The 13778-nt window shown below is 56.2% G+C and overlaps 1 protein-coding gene across 2 annotated transcripts in view; it reads right to left on the reverse strand.

Annotated features, from left to right (window-relative positions):
- Window positions 1-11004, reverse strand: part of PRDM11 (PR/SET domain 11) — a gene marked incomplete at its 3' end in the record, with an annotated part of 77426 nt that extends 66422 nt beyond the window's left edge. For both annotated transcript variants that reach the window (XM_080815192.1, XM_080815193.1), the window contains exon 1: window positions 10922-11004. The remainder of the gene's footprint in view (window positions 1-10921) is intronic.
- Window positions 11005-13778: the final 2774 nt, after the last annotated feature.

Consider the following 13778-nt stretch of genomic DNA (forward strand, 5'->3'; position numbering starts at 1 on the left):
GTAACCATTTGTTTAAACACACACACACACACACGTATGCGTGCTGGGATGGCACATCTCCCTGTAGGTTCTGTGAGTGGATGTATAGAGAAATATCTAGAAGGATATATACCATAGTAATAACAGTGATGGTTAACCCTGGAGAGGAGGCCGGAATATTGTGGTAATGAAGGAAGACGATATTTAGCTTTTTAAATAATATTTGATTTTAGTACAACAAAAATGTATTTGTATATTCCTTACATAATTAAAAACTTAGTAAAACACCATAAAAAAGACACCGTGGGCTGCCTTGGAACAAGTGAGCTACTGGTCCCTGAAGGTATGCAAGCATCTGTACTGGGGTAGAGGGATTCAAAAGAATTTGAAGAACACAGGGGCTAGGTGGGTTAGCTGGCCCTTCTGAGCCTCAGAGGCTTATCAGGCAAGTAGGAGCAACGGCCACATTCTCCCTGCATCAAGAGTGGCTTTAAGGAAGCGCTTAGCATCTGACCCTGGAGCAGGAAATGCTGCGGGCCCTCACAATGACTTGGGCAAGGACGCACAGGCCAGTTTCTCCCTGTCCCCTTCCCCCCAGTGACTCCTAGCACCAGCCCTTCAGTTCCAGCAGGCCCCCAGCCCCTGGCCAGCAGGCCTGGTATTAGACTCAGGCTCCCAGGGTTGGGGGCCGTGTCTCTAGGAGGACCTCACACTGGGGACAAGAGTTCAGGAAGGAAGAAGGAGAAGAAATGCTCCCAAGGCTGATTGCCCCAGTGACACTGAGTCCAAGCTGTGACCATGGCCACACGGTGAGCCCCAATCCCCAACGGGGTGAACCCCAGCCCTAGCCATAGCCCTGGTCCGTGAGAGTCTAATAAGCAAAGGTCGATGAGCCCTTACCTTACCTGGCGAGACAGCAATGGGGTCAAGAAAAGAGCCAAGAGATATGGGTTTGAGTCCCAGCCCCTGACCCTGACTTCTCATAAGACCTTGACAAAGTCACTGAACCCTGTGGTGCCTCAACCTTTCCAATAGCAAAATGGGCAGACAGTGTCTAATTCCCAAGCCTGCCGCGTTAGACCACATGGGATGAGGCTCTGTGGACTCCCACAAAATGTGAGGCCCCCATCCACACCACGGACACGGCACTGAGAAAAGGAGGGGGCCACAACTGAGCTCCAAAAGCAGCTAGACCTGCTGCAGGTCCGGGAGCCTGGGGGCAGCTGGAAAGGGGCCCGTTTGTGGCCCCAGGAGGGGACCAGGAAGCAGCAGGCAGAGGGATTCTCCAGGCGGAGACAAGGGCGCACCAGAGGAGACAGGAGTGAGTCCGAAAGAGCAGTGGAGCCTTTCTTGGCCACTGTCCTGGGCCGAGGGCCAGGGTGCTCAGGGAGGGCAGGGAGCCACTGGCAGGTGCCAAGGAAGAGTACAGTTTCTACCTGAAACTGGGGGCGGGGACCCTGGGAGCCAGGCCAGAGAGTCCTTGCCTCACCGGTAGCCAGGAACTGGGGCAGAAGCAAGCGACAGATCCACACAGGGGAATCAGGAAGAGGAAGAGCGATGCTCAGTCCCAAGAAGCCCACGACATGCTGCAGGGAGCCCAAGGGCCGGATCTGCCCCTGGGTCCTGGGCACAGCCCCAGAGGATCCGATCCGGGATACAAGTGGCACCAGCCCACACAGAACAGGCTCAAGGTGTCCTGTGCAGGGAGAGGGGCCCCTGAGAAGCAAGGAGGTCCTGCCTGTTGCTCTCGGGGAAAAGCGCCAGCTCTGGGAAGGGCAGGCAGCAGCACGAAGTCTGAGCTAGGAGGCTTAGCGGGCCCGGGACCACCTGACCCCCCCTCGGGGAGACCCGAGGGCTATGGCTGAGTCCAGCGTGGGGCCAGCCCAAGGCAGAGAGCCAGGGAGGTCCGAGGACACAAGTCTTATGCCTCCAAGCACAACCCAGGCCACCATCAAAACCCGAACCCCTCAGTGACTCCTGGTCCTGAAGCCGGCAGCCAGACCAGCTGCGAACGCCTCCCAGCCCATCCCGCAGGGTCCTGGGCAGCCGGACTCCCCACCGAAGGGCAGCCAGACAGTCCTGCCTGCTGTGGGGGGCCCAGCTGACGGGGAGCCGCAGGGAGGGAGCGGGAGGCCAGGCCACTCGGAACAGGGGCCCCCAAGGAGGAGGGTGTAGGTGGGGCTGCGCAGGCCGGCCTTCTCTGGGGACCTGTGGCCACATGCAGGCCCAGACACACCAGGGGCTGTTCCCAGCAGCCCCCAGATGGGAAGGTGGGCTTCTCTCCTCCCCAGACTGTGCCTGTAGCGGCTCCCCATCTGCTCACCTGAGCTGGCCCGAGACGGGTGTGAACTGTCCCCCTCGACCAAGCGTTCACTCCTCTGGCCACAGATGCAGGCTTTAGCCCTGAACCTGACCCGACAGACGGTTCGAGCTGGAAGCCACTTCAGGTGGCTGTCCACGGATCACCTCCTATTCGGACCCCACACCAGCACATGCCAGGCCCCAGGCCTGGCCAAGCCCCCACCTCAGCCTCAGAGCTCAGCCTTCCCGCCTCCTGCCCACACTCTCTGGCATGGCTCTGGACTCCTCGGGGCAGCTGGCACACCCCCTTTGACAGCTCACAGCACTGGTAGCATTAGGCAGGGGATAAAAGAACTGCGCCATGGCCAGCCAACCACACCAGAGGTCAACGCACTGACCAGGAGGACAGCCTGGGAAGGCCTGCTCCTCACACGGCCAAGAACTGCCCCCCTGTCCAGCCAGGACTGACTTGGGGGCCGCGGGGCACCAGCAGAACCTTGGGGCTGGCTGTCTCAGAAGGAACAAGGATAGGCCCGCTCTCCAGCAACTTATCCCACCAGGCACCAAGAAAAAGTCTTCCGGAAGGCGGAAGACAGAAAGGAAAACACCACCTGGTTGGCCTCTGCGGTCACTTAAAGCACATCCTCAGCTCTGACTCCATCTCCCACCTCCAGAACACCCTGGGCTCAGTTTTGTTAAGTTGCGCCTCAGCCTGGCATTCAAGGCCCTCGCAGTCTGGCCCTAGCCTCCCTCTCCAGGACCATATCTACTTGTTCTTCAAACACCCCAGACCACTCGCCCTTCCCTGAACCTCCCTATCCTCATGTTGTCTGCCTTTGCACATACTGTTCCCGGTGCCTAAAATGTCCTGTCCTCTTCCTCCACCTGGCAGACTTCCACTCGTCCTTCCAGGTCCAGCTCCCTGCCTCTTCCTCCGGGAAGCGTAACAGGCTCTCCCTCTCCCGTCGCTGGTGACAGAATGACTTGCTCCCCTCCCCGTCACATCCACGAGCAAGTAGGACACTTCCTACCTTCAACCACAGTTAGGATCTGGGCCAGAGCTGCTCACACTATTTGGGGAGAGTTTTCCAATCTGTTGCCAACTGAAGCTTTTGTAAATTACAATTTTAAAAAATGAGGCAGCAACGGTCAAGTTGCAATAGGAGTTTTTTGACACTTACTTTCAATGTTGTAACTCTCTCGCATGCAGATCAGTAACACCCCGCTTACAGGGGGGCAGGGGTCTGCAGACCACCCTTTTCTGGGTACAGGACCCATCAAATCACGTGTTTATGTTTGGCCCTCCAGAGCCCAAGGGGGCACTCCACGAACATCTGTTGACCCAAATATGGGATGGGAAGGTCCCAACAACCCAGTTACATGGGCAGCACCTGTGCTGGGCCACGCTACCCTTTTCTCGGGTGAGCACACAGATGCCACAGCTGGCCCGCGCTGTACTTTCTCGGGACCGCCTGGCATCAGGTGCTTGGAGCCTACAAGTCTCCCAGGCACCCTTTCCTCTCTCCCTCCCTCCCAGCATACCCTCCAACTGCAGTTCCCATGCAGTGGAGGAGAGCTCAGACTCCGGAATCAGAGAGACATGGGTTCAGGTCCTAGCTCTGCCTTTCATAGCTGTGTGGCCTTGGGTAAGTCATTTCACGTCTCTGGGCCTCACTTTCTCCCTGTAAATGGAGGCTAATGACACCAGTGGGATGGGGCAATGTGCTGGGACCCATCCACACTCATAAGCTTCATTCAAGTTTGGCTATTACTGATGTTTATAAAGGCCTGGCTCACCTAGCCCAAAACTTGGCCCTGTGTCTTCCCTTTCTGTTTTTCCTCCACCCAAGACCCAAAGTCTTATTTGGGGGGTGGGAGGGAGGTAAATTCTTCCCTGGCTGCTAAGTTTGCTGATTTCCTTTGCAGATTTCACCCCCCTGGCCCTCCCTACCCTGGTCTAAGTGCCCCGCCCCTGGCCCTGGGACACCTTGAGCCCTGGCCTCTTCACCTTCTCTCTAAATACCAGCCCTCTAGATGGTCCAGCTTTTCCTCTGCGGTACAGCTGTCTAAAGAGGTATCTTGTACCACCCTGGGAAAATGCCACCCTGTTTGGGTTGGGGCACAGAAGGGCTGGGCTAAGAGGTCAGGGACAGGCCCCCGGCTTGCTAAAGCCCCCACCACCACCTCCACCCACCCTCCAGAGCCCACCCTCCCTGTACCTTGGGCCATGACAATGCTGAGTCCACCCGGGCTGGCTCCCAGTCAGCCGCCCCCACGAAAGGCTCACTCCCTGCTGGGGCCGAGGTTCCGGTGGGCTGCTCCCCAGGCCCGTCGGCCAGCCCAGAGCCTCCCAAGCCGGCCATCTCCATCCCCCGAGCATCGGGCAGCAGGATCCCTTCCCGGCCCTCACCCCTTTCCCTCTGGGAAAGTGGGAGATAGTGGGAGAAGCCACTCTGGGAAAGCTGACACTGTGGGGGTGGTTCCATATTTACTTGCTTGGTGACGTTCATACCAGCCCAGCTCAGTGCCCAGGTCAAGTTGCTCGCCTTGTCTGCTGGTCCCACTCTGGCCCCCAGCCCCACCATGAGCCGGAGAAGGCCCGCCGGCCACTCCCTCCCTCCCCCAGGTCCTCATGCACATGACCGGGGTCTGCTGCCTCTGTCCCCTTGGGAAGGGGTGAGCTGCTGTCACAGCAGAGTCAAGCAGTACCCCCACAGCCACTCCTTCTGGAAAGCAGGGCACAGAGACTGGGCCAAAAGCTCTCAGAATTCCCCATCCTACTCTGATGATTGCAGGAGGAGAGTGGGTGCAGAGGAAGGGGTCCTAGATTTGGGGTTTAGCTTGGTCACTCCCTAAACAGTACAACCTCTGGCATGCCACTTCCCCTCTGGGAGCCCCCATCTTCTCAGCTCTAAAATGGGGTTCATGAGAGCCAGCCCATGGGCCTCACGGGCCATTAACAGGGGATCTGGAAAAAGATGAGTTGGGAGGAGTCCCCGTTGGCTTTATGGGTGGGGTTGGAGAGGTTAGAGAGAGTGGTGGAAGGGAAAGTTCTAGAAGGCACTGAAGGCTGGAGGCCGAGGTGTGGCTTTGCATAAAGGATCCCTGCCCCTCAGCACCCACCAGGGATCTGGGGCTGATGCTAGGGAGCAGGACAGTCAGCAGCCTTCTGCCCCCTCCCCTCTCCCCTTCTCCTTCAGCCCATGTCATTTCATTGGAGACTCTTGGTCTGTCCACATGTGCCTGCAAGTTCTCACCCATGAGGTTCCCAGGTGGGGAGAAGGGCCTGAAACCAGCTGTGTAAACCAAGGGCTTATAAATCAAATCCCACATTTAAAGCACCCAGGAGACCTGCTGGGAATCGTTAACTAACACAGGTAGGCCACCCCTAAGGCTATGTTTATAAATGTGGGTTTCTCAAGGTGACTGGAAAGATTAGATTACAGCTGGGGTGATCTGGAGCTAGTCACTTAACCTCTCTGAACTCGCTTGAGCTTCCCCATCCATAAATGGATACAGAAGGGACCTCAGGGGGCACAATATGTGTTCCTCTTAAATCTGGTCATGAGGACAGGGAGGAAAAAAATTTTGTCCAAAGAATGTGGCACAGGACCGATCCTACGGTCTCCATTTATAGGGAGGGAAACTGAACTGCTTGAGTTTCTCCAAGCCCTTCTGTGTGCCCAGGCCTTTGCACAAGCCATACCCCACATTAGAATGCCTCTCCCTTCTCTACTATCTCCTCAATCCTTTGAAAGGCAGCTCGAAGGCCGCCTCCTCCTCCAGGAAGCTTTCCTTGACTTAGAGTCGGTGGCCATCTGCCTTACATCCTTGTAATAGAATCTTTAACTGCCTGGTTAATTGCTCACTAACTACGCTGGTCTATAAGTCCTACAGGGGCAGAGATGGGGTTCCCCTTATAGCCCCAGGCCCAGCACAGTGCCTGGCACAGGGATGGCCCATGAGCCCTGATCACCTGATGAAGAAAGGAAGGACTGAAGGAGGCCCCAGGCCTCCCCTCTTACAGAGCCCTGGCCAGGGACACCACCATGAGTGTGGCTGCACGACGCGAACACTGGGCTTTCCAACACAGATACAAATCTGCAATAGGAAACAGGCTTTTTAAAAATAACAGCACATTTTTTTCTTTTTTCTTCATTGTTTTTCCCCCCCTTTCTGCACGGCTTATTTTTCCGGCGCAGCCCCTGGGCCAGCTGTGGGGAAGCCTCTCCCAGGCCCCACTCGGAGAACATGGGGATCCAGGGCCTCCAAGGATTCTCGGGCCCCAGCAGGGGTGGAGATGTACCAGATGGTTCCAGACCAGCCCTGGCAGCAAGACCACCAAGCAGCTCTGGGCCAGAAACCGGTTTGCACAAACCCTAAGGGTAGGTGGATGTCACCTCCTGGGAACTTACACCCCCAGAAGGGTTTTATAACCCCATACATTTCCAAAGGGGTGTCTCCTTGGTGGGTCTGGGGTTCTCTGCCTTCATTCTAAGAGGGCATCCTCAAGGAGGTGGCATCAGAATGCCAGGGTTCCAATCGTGGCCATATCCCTGTGTAACCCTGGATCTTTTACGCCACCTTCTAGGCCCTCAGTTTACCCATTTGTGAAATGACAATAATAACACATACCTTGTGGAGTGGCTTCCTATATAGAGATATGCTTAGGACCCTCAATAGCCCTCAATAAACATTCACTCCTTTGTCATCATTATTTTCATCACCCCCCGATCTCCTACTCTGTGGCCCCATCACCTTATCATATGCTCTCTAGATCAGCAGAAGCCTCAGGGTTTGTTAAATCTCACACTCTTGCCCTCCTGGGTGTCCTCTCAGACCTCCCAGAAACATGGTCCTTGTGGGGCGCGGCCACCTGTAAGTGTGGGGAGCATGGTACCTGTACCCTACAGACCAGTTTGTCTACCACGCCTGATGCCTCCTTCCAGCAGGACCCACCTGCCCTTACACCCAGGAAGCAGGGTTCATTTACCCTGTCTCTTGCCCCCGGCACCCAGTGAACCTGCAGTCAATGCTCAGGGAATCTTCAGAAGCAGCCCTTGTGTGCAGACCCTGGAAATAGAGCAGCGAACCCCAGGCCCTGCCCCCACAGAGCTCCCAGTCTGATGAAAGGGGGAGACCAGAATCAGTAATCACACCCACAACTGTAAAATCGCTACAGAGATGAGTGCTGCAAAGGAGAGGTACATGGGGCCATGAGAGGCTGTCACGGAGGGCTCAACCTAATCAGGGAGGGCTTCCCTGAAGAGGTGAGTTGGAAGCTGAAAGACGGATGAGGAAGCCTAAGCATGAGGGGGAATGCGGTGCATGGTCAGGGCTGAGGGGACAATGCACCATGTCAGGTGGAACATAGCTAATGGGGGGATGCAAAATGGTGTCCCTACGGGGTCTGGAAGGCAGCTAAATGATTTCTAGCTTTCTCCTAACAGCAATGGGAGTCCCTGAAGGTTTTCCAGGCAGGGGTTGATAGACTCACATTTGTTTGTCCAAAGGGTCACCCTGGCTGCTAATGGTGAGCCTTGCCGAGTCCCTGTGTGTATGTACTCGTCTCTGCCTGGAATGTTCCTCTAGTCCTTGTATCGGTCAGTTCGGGCTAGGTTATGCTGTAGTAACAAACCACCCCCAAATCTCAGTGGTTGCAAACAAAAAAGGTTTAGTTATCGCTCGAGCTGCATGTCCATTGTGGGACATCAAGGGGATCCGTGCCACACAGCCACCCAGGGATGCAGGCTAGCAAAGGCAGCCACCGTCCTTCCTACCGCTACCTGCCACGCCACAGGAAAAGAACACTCTGGAGGCTCATGCACTGGCCACTCGATGCTTTGGCCCGACCTGATTTGAGTCACTGTAGCTCACAACTCACCCACCAGCCACACGGCCCCACCCAAGCACAAGGGGCCCCAGATTCAATCCTACCCTGTGCCTGGGTGAACTGGAAATGTTTAGGGGTTAGTATCAAGAACTACCCAGACACTCTCCTGCTCCACATTGCCCTTACCAGCCTCAACTCATTCATTAGATCATAGGCGGTCCAGTATTCCAGAAGAAGGGTGGGGCACACGCAGGAGAGAACTAAACTTGGAGCTCAGGGAGATCTGGGGGGAGGGTGTGAGATGAGGCTGAGGAAGGGGCAGGGGCCAGATCACTCCAGAGCTTTTAGGTCATGGGGGCGATTTGGTTCTTTTTTTTTTTTTTTTTTTTATTTGACAGACAGGGATCACAAATAGGCAGAGAGGCAGGCAGAGAGAGAGGAGGCAGCAGGCTCCCCACTGAGCAGAGAGCCCAATGCGGGGCTCGATCCCAGGACCCTGAGATCATGACCTGAGCTGAAGGCAGAGGCTTTAACCCACTGAGCCACCCACGCGCCCCGGCGATTTGGTTCTTTATCCCAAAAGCACTGAGAAGACTTTTATGAGTTTTGAGCAAGAAACGGGAGGCCTGATGTGAGCTTTCTCGGAACAGATCACTCTGATTGCGAGGTGGAGACTGGCAAGGAGGGGAGGCTGCAGGTGGACAGTTAGGAGGCTCAGAATATTTCCTGAGGATAGACAGGAGGCAAGGGACAGCCTTGGATGCTGTGCACTGGTCATGACTATGATACAGCCAAGGGGATGGGCCAACGAGGCAGCTGAATAAACATGTATGACTCCTGACTCCTAGTCCGATGGTCTTTACTTCCTTCACACTTGCCAGTGACCCAGAACCAGGGAAACCCCGTCTCCACATCCAAGTCTCCGAGAGGAAAGATTCAAATGACAGAAGTCTTACTGACACCAAAGAGAACAAATTTATGAAACACATCAATCCAAGGGGTCTGGAGGACAGAACTCTAACTTATCATGTCAATGCTGGATATAAGTGATGGTTGTCTTGGCTGATCGGGGCTCTTGGGACAAGGGAGGGGAGCCCCTTGTCTTTGAGAATGTCATTAGGAAAGAGAACTAGCCCCTGCCCCAGCTGCTCCTTGGAGGCCCTGTCTGGAATTGGATGGTCTTGGGCTGGGCAATTCTGATGGTCCCAGGATAGTAGGTTCCACGATAATCCCAGATAGAGAACAACACTTCTCGAATCATGTGTGCAGCACAGACTAGGCATTTTATCTCTATCGCCTTTAATCTCACAACTGCCTTGACACACAGGTTCTGTTGGCTCCATTTTCAGGATGGAGAAGCAAGGTTCACAGAGATCAAAGGTAACCGTGCCAAATCCAAAGTCATACAGTTATAACACCGTGGTGGGGGAAGGACTCCAACAGAGAACCACTTTCCTTAAACTAAAGCAATCATATGGGACTCTTCCCAGCAGGTTCTCAGACATTTGGCCACACAGAACTCTGCCCACCTCTCAGAGAGCTGGTGGGTGAACACCATGCCCCCGCCCCACAGGTAAGGACACCACAGCCTGTTACAGACTCAGACCCACGGACCCCACATCCCTAACACCTCCCTTCCTCTCAAGGGGTACTGTGGACAAAGACCAGCTTCGGTGCCACTGGCATATGGCTCCACGGAAAATTCTTTTGCCCCAGCCCAGACACCCCCCCCCCAAGTTTATAGGGTTTCCAGGCATCAAGAGCAATCTCTCATTATTGCCTCCTGTCCCCGCGCACAAAGAACTGGGTGTGTTTCCTCTCAGCCACTCTAAATTATATACCACAGCCTTTCCCCACATGAAGCCAACCTCTAAGAAGAAAGATTGAACATTTTTCTCTCCTAAGTCCCAGCCCATCCCAGGGGTCAAACCCCTCCCGCCCAACCCAGTTCAAGACAGAAGCAACTTTTCAACCAGCATAGCCCAACGCTCAAGCAATGTGTATGCTCTTTGCGGCGACTTGCTTAGGGCGTGCTGGCCTTGACCGGAGAAAGGTCATTGGCCGCCAAGTTTCTGCAGTTCCTGCAGAAGAGAGCACCTTGGGGATTGCGAGTGGGGGATGGAGGCTACACTCCAGAGAGATTTCCCGAAGAGTCTACACGGCAACTAAGACTTAAAATATATTAAAGAAACGGCCCCCGGCTCGGCCACCTTCCGCGGGAGATCTCCGCGGGCGGCGTTGGAAGAGGCCCCGCCGCCTCCTGAAGGGCCCAAGCCCCCCATATCAGCCCCAAGCAGCGAGCCGAAAGTGCCCCCGAGAAGTAGGCCAGCAGCCGCAGAGAGCCCTCCAGCATTCCGCGCTCCGCCCCGCCCCTGTCACCGCGTTCTCATTCCGAACGCTCGGCCCGGGCCGCCGCTCCCATTGGTCGGCGGCCACGTCCGTCAGCGGGCGGAACGTCGGCGCAGAGAAAAGGCTACATTGTAACAAGGCGAGCGAGCGAGGAGCGAGCGGGGAGGAAGGAGGCGGAGGGGCGGCCCCCGAATCCCGCAGCGGCGGCGGCGGCGGCGGCGGCGGCGGCGGCTACCTGCCGAGGGTTAACCCACCTCGGGGCCGGGACGAACCGCCCCCCCAAGCCCGCGCCCGCGCCGCCCCGGGCCCCCCGCTCCGCCCGCGCCGGTCCCCGGCTGCCCGCGCCCCCCGCAGCCGCTCGCAGCCCCTGCACCCGCGGCCCCCGCGCTCGCTGGCAAACTGCCGAGCGCTTTCCGAAGCCATTTTCAATGGCCACATTGGCTACCGGGGCTGACTCACCTTCCCGGGAATGCTGCGGCAGCCGCGGGGCCCGGGCGGCGCGGGCGGCCCGGCGGGCGGCTCGGCGGAGGCGGCGCGGCCCCGGCTGGCGGCCCCCGCGGCGGGAGCGGCCGCGCTGCGGGCGCGCTGGTCCCCGGCGAGGCAAAGTTTCAGCGCCAGCCTCGGCGCGGCGGCGGCGGCGGCGGCGACTCGCTGCTGCTCTCCTCCCCTGCTTTGACCACCATCTTATTAGTACAGGAAATGACATGGAAAACGGAAGAAAGCGGCGTTTGGGGCAGACGCGGACCCCCCAATTCAGGGGCCGGAGCCGGGACTCACCAGCCGCGTCCCAACCCGGCCCCGGAGAAAACTCCCGGGGCCCCCTCGGCCCCCGCCCCGCGCGCTGCCCGGAGGGGGGAACCTAGCTCCTCGAACCCAAAAGGAGAGGGCGAGTTTTATAATCCTGCCCGCGGAGAAATCGAGAAAAAAATAAATGAAAAAAGAAAAGGTTAAAAGAACTTTCGAACTGGGACACTTTTTTTTTTTTTTGGTCGGAATTAAAAGTTCTAAAATATTAAGAAGTCATTCCGTGGGGGGGCTCCCTGGCTCCCCGGCCCCGTTGCTGCCCATTTTGAACCAGATAGGGGGGATTAAAGCGTTTATAATTTTAACCCTTTCGAGACACCCCGTCACGCGCAGCAGGGCCCCTCCTGGTCCCTTTTAACCCTTTGAACGCCCAGCAGTTTGGAGATACAAACTAAAGTTGTAAAACATAGGAGACCCGCGGCAAGCTGAGGGTAAGGGACGTGGGGGTTCGCTCGTAATAACTGGTTCTGTGGGGCTGCGGTTTTAAGTCGGGCACCGCACGTGTTCTTCAAGTGGAAATTCGTTACAGGGTTTGAGATTCTGAGAATTCGGCAGGCGGTCCCTGGCTGATTTGGAAAAGACGTTGATTGAAGCCTCCCTCCGTTGCTCGGTTTCTCAGTTTTTCCATCTGTGAATGGGATTCAATATCCCAGAGAGACAAGGTAGCCAGGAAAAGGTGGGGCGGAATTTTCATAAAGACAAAGTGTTGAAAAGTCTGAAAGGCTTCCTTCGGCGCCCACAAAGCCAGTGGGGCGGCGGCGATGGGGCAGAGGACACCGCGGGATGGCGTAACCACGACAACCATTCCCAAAATAACCGCTTTCTCTTGGCATTGTCCACAAGGCTTGTGGCGGAACTGCAAGGTCTCCTGCCCAGGGAGGCTGTGCTACGCTGGCTCTAAAAAGCGAGCCCTAACCCTCCCCCACCCCAGGTCGGAGTTTGCTTGGAGGGATTCAGTCCCAAGAAGGCGCCCAGGTGGGGCGCTGCCCAGTGAGGAGCGCCCCACCCCGCTCCCCAAAATGTCCATCAATGCGAGCCCTGCAAGAGCTGGCACTGGGGGCCTCTGGTGGGTACCACCCTAGGGAGGCCTCCTCCCGAGGGAATGAAGTTCAGGTCAACCTCGCGGTTAGATGGGAGCCCCGCCCTAAGACCGGAGTCCATGGTCAGGGTCCAGGATGTGCTGGGAGCTCTGGGAGTCCGATGTTGGGGGGTGGGGGGGCAGTGAAAAAACTTATTGTACAACATCATCTTTCCCCCTTAACTTTGACATCAAGAACACAGCTTCGTGGAATCCAGTTTCTAGCTGGGTGATCCTGAGTAAGTGACTTCACCTCTCTGAGCCTCAGTTCCCTCCTCTGCAAGTGAGGCACACTAGTAACCCTCCAGCTGCCTGCCAGCTCTGTGTGAGGGGCCATGAGAGCATATTTAAAAGGCCCATCACCAGGCTACTCACAGTAGATGCTCAAGGAAGGGTAACTAATGCCGTAATTCCATGACAGCCAATTTAAATATAAACATTCCCAGAGAGTCTATCTGTTCCATGCCAGGCAGAGTATTGGGTACAGGGGAGCACCAAGATAGTTAAGGGGGATCCTTCAAGGAGGTCTCCACCTGGCCGGGAGATGGAGGCACTCACAGCAAATTCGAAATAATTCAGTGATTAATGCACACCCAACTGCCCTAAGCATTATACTGGAGGCCGAGTGCTTGGGCAGTGAAAGAGCACTGAGGAAGGAGCCGTTCGTTCTCTTCCAGGAGTAGAGTCCACTGAGGAAGCAATGTCAGAAGTGGGCCTTGCAGTGTTGGTGGAGGGGGGCGGGGGGGGGCCCACTGGAATTTCCACCAGTGGTAAGATGGCATTTCAGGAAGGCCAACAGCACAAGCAAAGACCTAGACGTGGTAAAGTGCCCAGGGTGACTGGCATGGGGTCATGTGGCTATGGGGCAACTTTCTTGAGGGCAGAATGTGGGACCCCTGGTCCAAATTCTTTGTGTCTTGCAGAAAGAAGCTGGAGCCAGGAAGTGGCTAGAGTGGAGAGTAGGTGGACAGAGGACCTGGAGATGAGTCCAGAAAGCCAAGTGGATAAAGAGAGAGTGTGGTCACAGCCTCCAAAAAGCAAAAAAGGTCTTTAAGGGAATGAGTTGGTAAGTGAAGCAAAGAGGGAATTTTATCTTGTGGTGCTGGTTTTCTATTTAAATCTCCCCATCTGTGTGGCCCAGTCTGGCTTCCCCTTGCCAGGAACACTGGGTCCCAGGGCTGCATCTGTGGAGTGGGGCTGGGTCCTCCAGCATTGCAGACTGGAGAGCAGGGGCCGCAGGTGTGACCCTCGGAGAGCAGAGAGACACTGCACAGGTCAGAGACCTAGGTCTGAGGCATAGCCTCCTGCCTACACCGTGTCCCCTGGAGCACGAGATCCTTCCTTGTCCAGGTTCTTTCCACAAGACCCAAAGAGTTTGGACCAGGGATCCCACATTCTGCCCTCAAGAAGTTGCCCCATAGCCACATAATCGAG

This window comes from Martes martes (assembly GCF_963455335.1).
Source record: "Martes martes genome assembly, chromosome: 10".
NCBI lineage: Eukaryota > Metazoa > Chordata > Mammalia > Carnivora > Mustelidae > Martes > Martes martes.